We start from the raw sequence: 12756 nt of genomic DNA on the forward strand, positions 1-12756 counted from the left end.
GTATGAATACTTTTTCAAGGCACTGTATAGCTCCGCTTTACCTTCTTTAATATTTACAAACTGGTAAAACTCAACCCCAGGAATTATTTTTATTGCACACTATCTACAGAGGGTCTCTTGCTGGACATCTTCACCATTCAAAGAACACCTAGTATTTCATTTCAAATAAATACAAGGTTTTCTCTGATTGGACAGACGATATCACCACGACTCTCCTCCACCCTGCCCAATCAGAGATTGCCTTGTATTCACTGTAAAATTAATAAGGGCGGTAACCAAGCGAACAACCCCCTGTGGTTACTGTACTGTATGGTTACCTTAACTAGTATAGAACAGATCAAATTGTTTCTTGGTTGCCATGAGTTACTGTGCATTCTCCGCCAATAATGCTGGCCATACACTATACGAAAAATCGTCCGAACCCATTTTTGAAAACCGAACATTCGGCCGTGAGCGCAAACGATAGTGCCGTCGTGTAATGACCGATAAATCGTTCAGTGGACATAAATGAATGCATAAATGAATGCATTTTTTGTTTGTTTTTTTACATATACCTATTGTGCAAACAGTTCGGACAGGAAACACATTAACCTTTCAATTTATCATTCTTATGCCCCGTACACACGGTCGGATTTTCCGATGGAAAATGTCCGATCGGAGCGTGTTGTCGGAAATTCCGACCGTGTGTGGGCTCCATCGGACATTTTCTATCGGATTTTCCGACACACAAAGTTGGAGAGCAGGAGATAAAATTTTCCGACAACAAAATCCGTTGTCGGAAATTCCGATCGTGTGTACACAAATCCGACGGACAAAGTGCCACGCATGCTCAGAATAAATAAAGAGATGAAAGCTATTGGCCACTGCCCCGTTTATAGTCCCGACGTACATGTTTTACGCCACCGCGTTTAGAACGATCGGATTTTCCGACAACTTTGTGTGACCGTGTGTATGCAAGACAAGTTTGAGCCAACATCCGTCAGAAAAAATCCTAGGATTTTGTTGTCGGAATGTCCGAACAAAGTCCGACCGTGTGTACGCCCTATTACGGCAGAAAATTTCCAAACTAGTCCTTCATTTTTTCGGCTCAAAAACGTCCTAATGATTATCGATTTTGTGCCCATTAACTGTCCGAAAAACTAGCGAAATGTGGAAATGACCGAATTTTGGATGATTTTTCGTATAGCGTATGGCCAGCATAAGTAAACCCCATCACTTGTATAATAATGGGTCTTCATTAGCATTGAAATGGCCAAAAGGAGGACTGCAAGGCATAGTTTGCAACTGAGTGTGAATACAAAGGCTGAGCTATAAATTCCACTGATGTTTTGTAATGGGAGCCCATGAATAAAGTTAGATGAGATGCTAATAAACAGGTGGTGTTTACACCTTTACGTGATAACTTCCTGAAAAGTTTAAATGGAAACTATAAACCCTGTAATTGTTATGATAACCTTTAACTGAATTTACATTTATATGTCATTTCAAATGTTGGTACACTTGCTGTGCCATATTTTTTATTACTGTATTTCAGATTTGATGAATGAAGATTATTCTTCTAGTAGGTATATCGCAGTGACAGTGCGTCCATAAGGGTACGCGCTGCCCCCTCTCTCCAGCCCCCCCCCCCCATTACTAATAGATAGATTCATGCATTGCATGAATCTATCCACAGCTGCCACTGCACCCCCTATTCAAGCGCCCTTTCGGGAGCCAGGCGCCTGAATTACAGCGACGGGGGTGTTTTTGAAGCACCTGATTAGAGCCATAGGCTCTAATAGGCATCAAAAAAGGTGACCCGCGAGCGCCATGCTTGGCACTCGCAGTTCACCCAGGTGTGTTAGAAAAGCAAATGAATATTCACTTTCCTAATACTGAACCGCCTCTCCACCAATCAGGTGCTTGGGTCTGTCTATAAGGCGTCCAATCATAAGGGGAGGATGGGAGGAGAGGAAGGGAGAAGACATTGAGGACATGGAGGACACCGCTCGCCGCCCGCCGCCATCACCCGCTGCCTCACCGAGAGCGGGCGGGCGGGCAGGGGGGTCACAGTGGCAGCATTTGATGGCACAGTGGGAGCATTTGATAGCACAGTGGGAGCATTTAATGAGCACAGTGGCAGCATTTGATGGGCACAGTGGGAGCATTTCATGGCACAGTGGCAGCATTTGATTGGCACAGTGGGAGCATTTGATGGCACAGTGGCAGCATTTGATGGGCACAGTGGGAGCATTTGATGGGCACAGTGGTAGTGCTTGATGGGCACAGTGGCAGCATTTGATGGGCACACTGGCGGCATTTGAAGGGCGCATTGACTGCGTTTGATGGGCACAGTGGCTGCGTTTTATGGGCACAGTGGCTGCATTCAATGGGCACAGTGGCAGCATTTGATGGCACAGTAGGAGAATTTGATGGGCACAGTGGGAGCATTTGATAGCACAGTCGCAGCATTTGATGGGCATAGTGGGAGCATTTGATGGGCACAGTGGCAGCGTTTGATGGGCACAGAGGGGGCAATTAATGGACACAGTGGCTGCGTTTGATGGGCACAGTGAGGCTGCAATTGATGGGGTTTTTTTTCAGAATTTTTCAGTTTGTTTGTGCCCCCCCAAAAATTTTGAGCACCGACCATCACTGTATAGCAGACAGCCTGGCAAGCATCCTGAAACAGACAGCTAGGCCACATTCACACCTCAGCGTTTTGTAGCTCAAAGCTCCAAAACACTGGAGGAGAAAAAATCTAATATTCACATCTCCACTCCAAGTCACCTGAAGCCTGGAGCTCAGAAAAGTCCTGGAGCTTTTTTGTAGCTCAAATTGGGCAGATTTGATTTGGTTTTGGCGTGTTTTAATTCCCATCGAAATGAATGGAAACGAGTCATTTGTGCATTTTGTGACGTGCGTTTCTGCACGATTTTCTGCTCAAATGAAAAAATGTAAAAACTAAACTAAAAAAAAAATAAAAATCATCATAAATAAATAAAATAAATGAGTATTGTGTAATAATACATAAATAAAAAATAATTAACCCAAACCTTAAAAAAAAATATTAAATTATTAAAAATAACAATAATAAAATAATAATAAATAAACACCCAAACTGGGAAAAAAAAATTATTATAATAATAATGTATTTAATTTTAGTTTGTGTTAGGGTTAGGGTGTTTAGTTACTTATTATTATTTTTTTATTTTTTTTAAGGGTTAGGAGTTAATTGTTTATTTATTATTACCTAGTATTCATTTATTGAATGTATTTATTACTTATTTATGATTATTTGTATTTATTTGTGTATTTATTTTACATGTATTTATTTATTCATTTATTATTAATATTATTATTATTATTAGTAGTAGTAGTAGTAGTAGTAGTAGTATTAATTAGACCCAAACAAAATAAAAATAAATAAATAAATAACCCTAACCCCAACTCCTAATCCTAACCCTTAACTCCTAACCCTAACAGAAAAAGAATATAATAATAAATGAATAAAAATAATAATATTAAATAAACAAATAACAGCTGATTGAAAAGCTAAAAAAGCCAAAATTCCTTGCAACAAATTATAGTTTTCTCTATTGGCTAATAAAAAAAATTCTAAAGCTCAAAATCGTGCATGAAAACACACCAAAATCGCACAAAAAAACAAACACAAAAACACTCAAAGATGCTACGCTCAGATGTGAATGCAGCCTTCAGCCTTAGCCCTCGTTAAGATGTTGCGATTTGGAATCATAGGCAGATGCATGGCGATTGTGCCCATGACTGTAAATTGCACCTGAACAAGGCCTAAATATCTGTTTTCAGGATTTCAGATCGCGGTAGAACTAGCAAGACTCGTGTTTGGGTGCCACTATTCTTTATTGGCACTCCAAACACAGTTAGATTCTGCCACAATTGTTGCACAACAGAATATTGCAGCAAAACATGAGTTTGAAAATTGCGCTAAGCTTGTCACTCAAAAAGGAGCAGGAGCTTCTTTTAGACAACAAATACGCATAGGGCAGTCCATTGAAGTGAAAAATAATCACGCTAAGCTTGTCACCAAAAAAAGAGCAGAAGCTTGTTTTTGGGCGACAAATTCACATAGGGCAGCCCATTGAAATGAATGCCCTATGCACGACACACAAAATTGTATAAAAATCACGCTTTGAAAATCGTGTGCGGGAATACTCGCTGCACGAGGTCTGAACAGGGTCTTCAAACTCACAATGACACAGATGAACAGTAGTTGTGGCAGAACACATGGGAGGCATGTTTGGGTTCCATTATTCTTTATTGACGCCCCAAACGCAGTGCGATTCTGCCATGATTTTTGCATGACAGAATCGCGTGGCAATCGCAGCAAAACGTGAGTTTAAAAATCACTAGTCAAAGGAGCAGGAGCTTCTTTTGGGTGACAAACACAAATAGGGCAGCCCATTGAAGTGAATGTTCTGCCCTATGCTTGACACATGAAATCTCATGAAAATTGCACTTTAAAATTGCGTGTGGGAATGCTTGTTTCCCCTGCACGAGTTCTGATAGGGGCCTTAAACTCACAATGACACAAAGGAACAATAAAACACAGTCACACTAATGGTGGCAGAACCCACGAGATACATGTTTGGGTGCCATTATTCTTTATTGGCACCCCAAATGCAGTGCGATTCTGCCATGTTTTTATTACGATAGAATCGCATGGCAAACGCAGTAAAAAGCAAGTTTAAAAATCACGCTAAGCGTCTCACCCAAAAAGGAGCAGGATCCTCTTTTGGGCGACAAACGCACATAGGCCAGGCCTTTGAATGAATGGGCTGCCCTGTGTGTGACATGCAATTACAGTCACATTGCTAAGCAGGAGGCAGCCTGCATTTGTTATGCACAAATATGGTTCCCTTTATGTACATGCAAACACATTTTTTCTGTGGACTGCTGCAACTTGAAAACACTGAATCAGTTCCTGAAAACAGGAAATCATGGATCCATCATCTTTAAGTGTACAATGTAATGAGCATACAGTTTATGATAAGGTAGAGGAGTAGTCATGGTTCTGCTCTCAGGAGCCCAGAAGCAGTTCCCTCTCTGCCACAATATTATTACTCCTTGGGTAGCTCTGTAGCTGTAGTATTTGGAGATACAGAGCATTATTTGTAAAGGTGATCTAGCGGAGTCCCCATTGATCTCCAATGCTCATATAAAAGTGCAGGCCCCTTTAACTCCTTTTCCGACAACACCCTGGGTTCCTGGAAGTGTTCAGGGAAGGTAAGTTCTTCAGCCTAGGAAAAGTGAAGAGAAATGGGTGTTTGACGATGACCCCTTGGTATGTCTTATATAACCAAATACAAAAAACATTCTAAAAATTCATAACTTTATTACAAAACGTTTAAAAACATTTTACATTGGGCGGGCTGTATGAAACCCCCCCATGTATAAAACTAGAAAGATGGCAGCAGTCAGACTGTTTGGAGAGCTTCCCACCCATTTCACAGCCACTTCTTCAGGGCGTCAGCCTCTCATCATCTGACCCAATGCCTAATATAAATAATCAAATAGATGCAATAAGTCAAAGTACATACATGAATCCATGCATATTTATAAATATATTCAAACACCCCCTATTCAAAAAATAATAATACAACATATACCTGGTATTGTTATGTTTTTCTCCTTTTTCAATGGGATGGGATAGAGGGTTGTTTGAATATATTCATAAATAGGTATGGATTCATGTATGTACTTGTACTTATTGCATCTATTTGATTATTTATATTAGGCATTGAGTCAGATGATGAGAGACTGAAGCCCTGAAGAAGCGTCTGTGACCGCAAAATGCATAGGAGCTCTCTAAAGAATCTGACTGCTGCCCAGCGGCGGTCTGTCCATAAGGGACACAGGGGCACCGCCCCCCAATCTCTATGCGCTGGCCCCTAATCTCCATGCGGGGCACCGGACGCATAGAGTTCCACAATTATTATTTTTTGTGAAGCACATGATTACAGCCGGACGCTCTAATTGGCTTCAAAAAGGGTGGGCTCAGGGCACAGAATACTGTGCCCCGAGCCCACTCACTTGTGATATTAGCGAATGTTGATTCGCTATTCTCTTCCTGCTTTTCCTCCCAGCCAATCAGGACAGGAAGCATGTCCTAAGACCGGATTGGCCAGGAGGAGAAGCCACCCGCACCCTGGATGGGGTAAGTGCAGGGCTTGCAAGCGGGGCTGGTGAGCGAGAGGGGGACATGTGGGGGGTTTGTTTGCTGCCCCTCCAAAAAATGGAGCACCAGTCGCCATTCTGGCTGCCATCTTTCTGGTTTTATACATGGGGGTTTCATACTGTCTACCCAATGTTTTTTGACATTTTGTAATAAAGTTATGAATTTTTAGAACGTTCTTTGTATTTGGTTAAATAAGACATACCACGGGGCCACCATCAAACACCCATTTCTCTTCACGTTTCCTATTTTTGACCATATGTATCAGGTTGATGGCCTTTTGGTATAGAGCTGGATTAGCCATTTTAACCTGCCCCTCTCACATACCATTTTCATTGCAGTACTAATTTATTTAGCCTCCTTCACTTAGAATCTCAGAAAGGCCATACCCCATAAAGCAGAAGTAGCTGGGTAAGTGATCTTCAGCTTCTCCAAAAGACACAACTTATGTGGGGCACCCCAATTGCTACCAGAGTACTTATTGCAGTAGGATGACACTTTATACTTGGTTTCCTTCATCAGTTCACTTCTGTAAGCCAGACTCTCTCTGTATTTATAGAGTCTCATAGAGATTGTGTTATTCAGCCATCCTATTTGAGCCATAGAGACATTGCTGTGAAGAGCCCACATGTGAAGAGTCCACAAAAATACCAGCCACCAACTTCCCAAATAGCCGGTCCAACACACTCCTGAAAAAAAGTACTGTCATCCAGCCTTCCCTTATAGCCGGTTCAACACACGTCTGCAAAAAAGACTACCGGCCTTCATCCTTCCCCAATAGCCGGTTCAACACATGCCTGAAAAAGAGTTCCAACCTCCCCTCATAGCTGGTCCAATGTACGCCTGCAGAGAAGACTACTGGCCTCCAACCTTCACTTATAGCCATCCAACGCATGCCTGGAAAAAAGACTACCAGCCTCCAACTTCCCCTCATAGCCAGTCCAATACACACCTGCAAAAAAAGACTACCAGCCTCCAACCTCCCCTCCCAGCCAGTCCAACACACACCTGCAGAAAAGACTACCGGCCTCCAACTTCCCCTCATAGCCGATTCAACGCACACCTGCAGAAAAGACTACTGGCCTCCAACCTCCCCTAACTGGTTCAATGCACGCCTGCAAAAAAGACTACCATCCTCCAACCTCCCCTCATAGCCGGTTCCAATGCATGCCTGCAAAATCAGACTACCAACTTTTTGTCCTTTCACGACACAGTTGGTTGGACCCTGCTCATTTAAGTGCAGTCTGCCCCCCCACTATAAAGCCAGTATTCAATCATGAAGTCAGTCCAGTTCTCAAGCCAGTTAGTTTGAGGTACAGGCAGTATTTCTGAAAACACTGCCTTGGAGGTTTATATCTTCAATATAGCTCCTAAGTCCCTGAATTCATTTTGTAGGGTGCTCCATCTTCCATCTACCACCAGTATCTGTCTATCCTTTTCTGTAACCTTGCCCCCATCTTCACTGGAAGAGATGGTTCCCCTGGCATTTCTGTGGTGTCTCAATGTGAACTTCACATTCTGGTGAAGTCTCAATGTGAATGTCACACCCTGGTGGAGTCTCAATATGAACGTCACATGCTGGTGAAGTTTCAATGTGGGCGTCACATTCTGGTAGAGTGTCAATATTAATGTCACATTCTGGTGGGGTCTTAAGCTGTCTTTTGCCTTTTTCTGCTGTGTTTCTTTTTCTGTTTCATTTTTCTTTTGCCTGAGATGACTGGAAATTCTTCTGCAGAGGGAGCACATTCTGGTGGAGACTCAGTGTGAATGTCACTTTTTGGTGGAGTCTTCATGTGAACATCACATTCTGGTGGGTCTAAATGTGAAAGTTACATTCTGGTGGAGTTTCAATGTGAACGTCACATTCTGGTGCAGTCCCAACGTGATCATCACATTCTGGTGGAGACTTAATGTGAATGTCACTTTGGTGGAGTCTCTATGTGACTGTCACATTCTGGTGTAGTCTAAATGTAAAAGTCACATTCTGGTAGAGTTTCAATATGAACGATACATTCTTATAAAATCTCAATGTGAACGTCACATTCTGGTGGAGTCTCAAGCTGCCTTTTTCTGGTGTGTTTTTTGCCTGGGATAACTGGGGGTTCTTCTGCAGAGGGAGCACATTCTGGTGGAGCCTCAATGTGAATGTGATTTTTGGTGGAGTCTCGACGTGATCATCACATTCTTGTGGTGTCTGAATGTGAACGTCAGATTCTGGTGGATTTCAATTTTTTTCCAACATTTTGGACATTTCAGAGCTGCACCCTGCTCATTTAAGTGCAGTCCGTCCTTGCTATAGAGCCAGTATCTGATCGAAAAGTCAGTCAATTTCTCCATGAAGCCAAACCCCTCCTTCCTGCACCAGTTCTTCAGCCACTTGTTAAGCTCCCAAAGATCCTTCTGCCTCCTTGGTATGGCTTCAGGTACAGGCAGTATTTCTGAAAATACTGGCTTGGAGGTCCTTTTCTCTTTTCTTTAATATAGCTCCTAAGTCCCTGAATTCATTTTGTAGGGTGCTCCATCTTCTTCCATAACTTTGTCATTGGTACCAATATGTACCATGACAGCTGGGTCCTCCCCAGCCCACTCCAACAAGCTGTCCATTCAATCTGCAATGTCCCGAACCCAAGCATCAGGGAAACAACATGCTGTTCATCAATCACAGTCCTTGTGACAGATTGCCCTATTTGTTCCTCTAATAATTGAATTCCCTCCCACTAGTTTCTGCCTATCCTTTTCTGTAACCTGGCCCAACTTCACTGGAGGAGGTGTTTACATGGTTCCCCTGGCATTTTGGTGAAGTCTCAATGTGATCATCACATTCTGGTGTGGTCTCAATGTGGACATCATATTCTAGTGAAGTATTATTGTGATCATCACATTCTTGTTGGGGGGTCAATGTAAATGTGACTTTTGGTGGAGTCTCAATTCGAATGTCACATTCTGGTGGTGTCTCAATGTGCACGTCACATGCTGGTGGAGTCTTAATGTAAACATCACATTCTGGTGGAGTTGCAATGTGAACGTCGCATTCTGTAGTAGTCTCAATGTCAATGTTACATTCTGGTGTAGTCTCAATGTGAACATCACATTCTGGTGGACTCTCAATGTGATTGTCACATGCTTGTGGAGCCTTAATGTGAACTTTACATTCTGGTGGAGTCTCAATGTGAACGTCACATTCTGGTGGAGTCTTAACATGGACTTCACATTCTGCTGGAGTATCAATGTAAACATCACATTCTGGTGGAGTCTTAATGTGAACATCACATTCTGGTGGCGTCTCAATGTGAATGTCACATTCTGATGTGGTCTCAATGGGAACGTCACATTCTAGTGGAGTCTCACTGTGAACATATTCTGGTGGAGTGTCAATGTGGACGTCACATTCTGGTGGAGTGTCAATGTAAACATCACATTCTAGTGGAGTGTCAATGTAAACATCACATTCTGGTGGAGTGTTAATGTAAACATCACATTCTGGTGGAGTGTTAATGTAAACATCACATTCTGGAGGAGTCTTAATGTGAACATCACATTCTGGCGGCGTCTCAATGTGAATGTCACATTCTGATGTGGTCTCAATGGGAACGTCACATTCTAGTGGAGTCTCACTGTGAACATATTCTGGTGGAGTGTTAATGTGGATGTCACATTCTGGTGGAGTGTCAATGTGGACATTACATTCTGGTGGAGTGTCAATGTTAATGTCACATTCTGGTGAGTCTCAATGTGAATGTCAGATTTTGGTGGCATCTCAAGCTGTCTTTTGTCTTGTTGTGGTGTGCTCCTTTTTCTGTTTCATTTTCTCTTGCCTGGGATGACTGGGGATTCTTATGCAGAGGGAGCACATGCTAGTGGAGGCTTAATGTAAATGTTACTTTTGGTGGAGTCTCAATGTGAACATCACATTCTGATGGAGTCTCAAAGTGAACATCACATGCTGGTGAAGTCTCAATGTGGGCGTCACATTCTGGTAGAGTGTCAATATGAATGTCACATTCTGGTGGGGTCTTAAGCTGTCTTTTGCCTTGTTGTGGTGTGTTTCTTTTTCTGTTTTGTTTGCTTTTGCCTGGGATGACTGGGGATTCTTCCGCAGAGGGAGCACATGCTGATGGAGACTCATTGTTAACATCACTTTTTGGTGGAGTCTCAATGTGAACGTCACATTCTGGTGGAGTGTCAATATGAACATCCCATTCTGGTAGAGTTTTAATGCAAACGCCACATTTTGGCAGAGCCTTAACGTGATTGTCCCGTTCTGGTGGATTTACATTTTTCCAACATTTGGCTATTTTCTTTGCCAACGGAGCTGCATCCTGCTCATTTAAGTGCAGTCCGTCGCTGCTATAGAGACCATAACCAATTGCTCCCCTCTGCAAACACCTTGGGCAACCGTTTGTGCTTAGGGTCCTGTCAGTAGATGTCTGATTGCCTCGTTCCTGTCTAAAAACTAGCCTCAGTGGGGAAAATAATTATTTAATCCCCCAGCAGATTTTGTAAGTTTGCCCACTTGAAAGGTCTATCATTTTTATCATCATAGGTGTATTTTAAATGATAGAGACAGTATATCAACCAAAAATCCAGAAAAAACACCTGGTACAAATGTTATAAATTGAGTTGCAATTCAGTGAGTAAAATAAGTATTTGATCCCCAAGCAAAACATGACTTAGTACTTGGTGGAGAAACCCTCATTGGCAAGCACAGAGGTAAGACGTTTCTTGTAGTTGGTCGCCAGGTATGCACACATCTCAGGAGGGATTTTGGTCAACTCTTCTTTACAGATCTTCTCTAAATCCTTAAAGTTTCTTGGCTGTCGCTTGGCAACTCGAAGTTTTAGCTCCCTCTATATGATTTAAAGGATTAAGGTCTTGAGACAGACTAGGCCACTCCATGACTTTAATGTGCTTCTTCTTGAGCCACTGTCAGGGCTGGGCACAGCCCTCCCTTCTCAGACCTCAGGCTGCTCAGCTGTGGGTTAATTGCCAATACTCATTCCACAGTGACTCACCTGATCATATCTTGCTCGTCAATCAGCCTGCTGGCTATTTAAGCTGCTTGCATCAAATCTCCTGTGCCTTCGCCTTGGTCAACATATCCGGATACTCTCTGCTGCGTTTTCCTGTTAAAGACTTTTGCCTGGCTGACTTCTCTTCTGGTTCCTGATTCTGTTTGCTGCCTCTGACAACGCTGATCTCTGGATTCCTGTTTTACTGGCTCGTTCTGAATACCTGCTCTGGTTACCGAACCTTGGCTATGTTTTGACTATGTTTGCACTGTTTGTACCATTTTATTGAAAAGTTTGATTTTTATTGCACATCTCTCAGTCTGATTCATGGTTCCTGACAGCCACTCCTTTGTTGCCTTGGTGGTATGTTTTGGTTCATTGTCATGCTGGGAGACCCATCCATGACCCATCTTCAGTGTTCTGGCAGAGGGAAGAAGGTTCTCATCCAAGATTTTACAATACATGGCATGGTAATGTGGCAAAGTCGGTTAGTACTTTTAGCAGAGAAACATCCCCAAAGCATAATGTTTCCACTTCCGTGCTTGACTGTAAGAATGGTTGTTCTTAGGGTCAGCATTTTTCTTCCTCCAAACGCGGCAAGTCAAGTTAATGCCAAAGAGCTCAATTTTGATTCAGAGAAGGATTGGGTGAAAGTGCTGTGATCAGCTGAGACCAAAATTGAGCTCTTTGGCATTAACCTCGACTCGCTGTGTTTGGAGGAAGAAAAATGCTGACTATGACCCTAAGAACACCATCCCTACAGTCAAGCACAGGGGCGGAAACATGATGCTTTGGGGCTGTTTTTCTGCTAAAAGTACATGTCGACTTTGCCGCATTGAGAGGCCAATGGACGGGGCCATATATTGTAAAATCTTGGATGAGAACCTCCTTCCCTCAGCCAGAACACTGAAGATGGTTCGTGGATGGGTCTTCCATGCATGACGATGACCCAAATCATACTGCCAAGGCAACAAAGGAGTGGCTCAAGAAGAAGCACATTAAGCACATGGCGTGGCCTAGCCTGTCTCCAGACCTTAATCCTATAGAAAATGTATGGAGGAAGCTGAAACTTTGAGTTGTCAAGCGGCAGCCAAGAAACCTTAAGGATTTAGAGAAGATCTGTAAAGAAGAGTGGGCCAAAATCCCTCCTGAGATGTGTGCAAACCTGGTCACCAACTGCAAGAAACATCTTACCTCTGTGATTGCCAACAAGGGTTTCTCCACCAAGTACTAAGTCATATTTTGCTTGGGGGGGGGGGGTCAAATACTTATTTTACTCACTGAACTGCAACTTAATTTATAACATTTGTATCATGTGTTTTCTCTGGATTTTTGGTTGATATTCTGTCTCTATCTTTTAAAATACACCTACAACAATAATTATAGACCCTTCATTTATTTGTGAGTGGGCAAACTTACAAAACCTGCAGGGGGTCAAATAATGATTTCCCCCACTGTATGTGTGTATAGGATTTAGGGATCTTAAGCCAGCCACACACGGATCGAAATTCAGTCGGTTCAGCAGGGAATGACTGAATTTTGATCCAGTTTTGA

Source organism: Aquarana catesbeiana, linkage group LG01 (assembly GCF_042186555.1).
Source record: "Aquarana catesbeiana isolate 2022-GZ linkage group LG01, ASM4218655v1, whole genome shotgun sequence".
Classification (NCBI taxonomy): domain Eukaryota; kingdom Metazoa; phylum Chordata; class Amphibia; order Anura; family Ranidae; genus Aquarana; species Aquarana catesbeiana.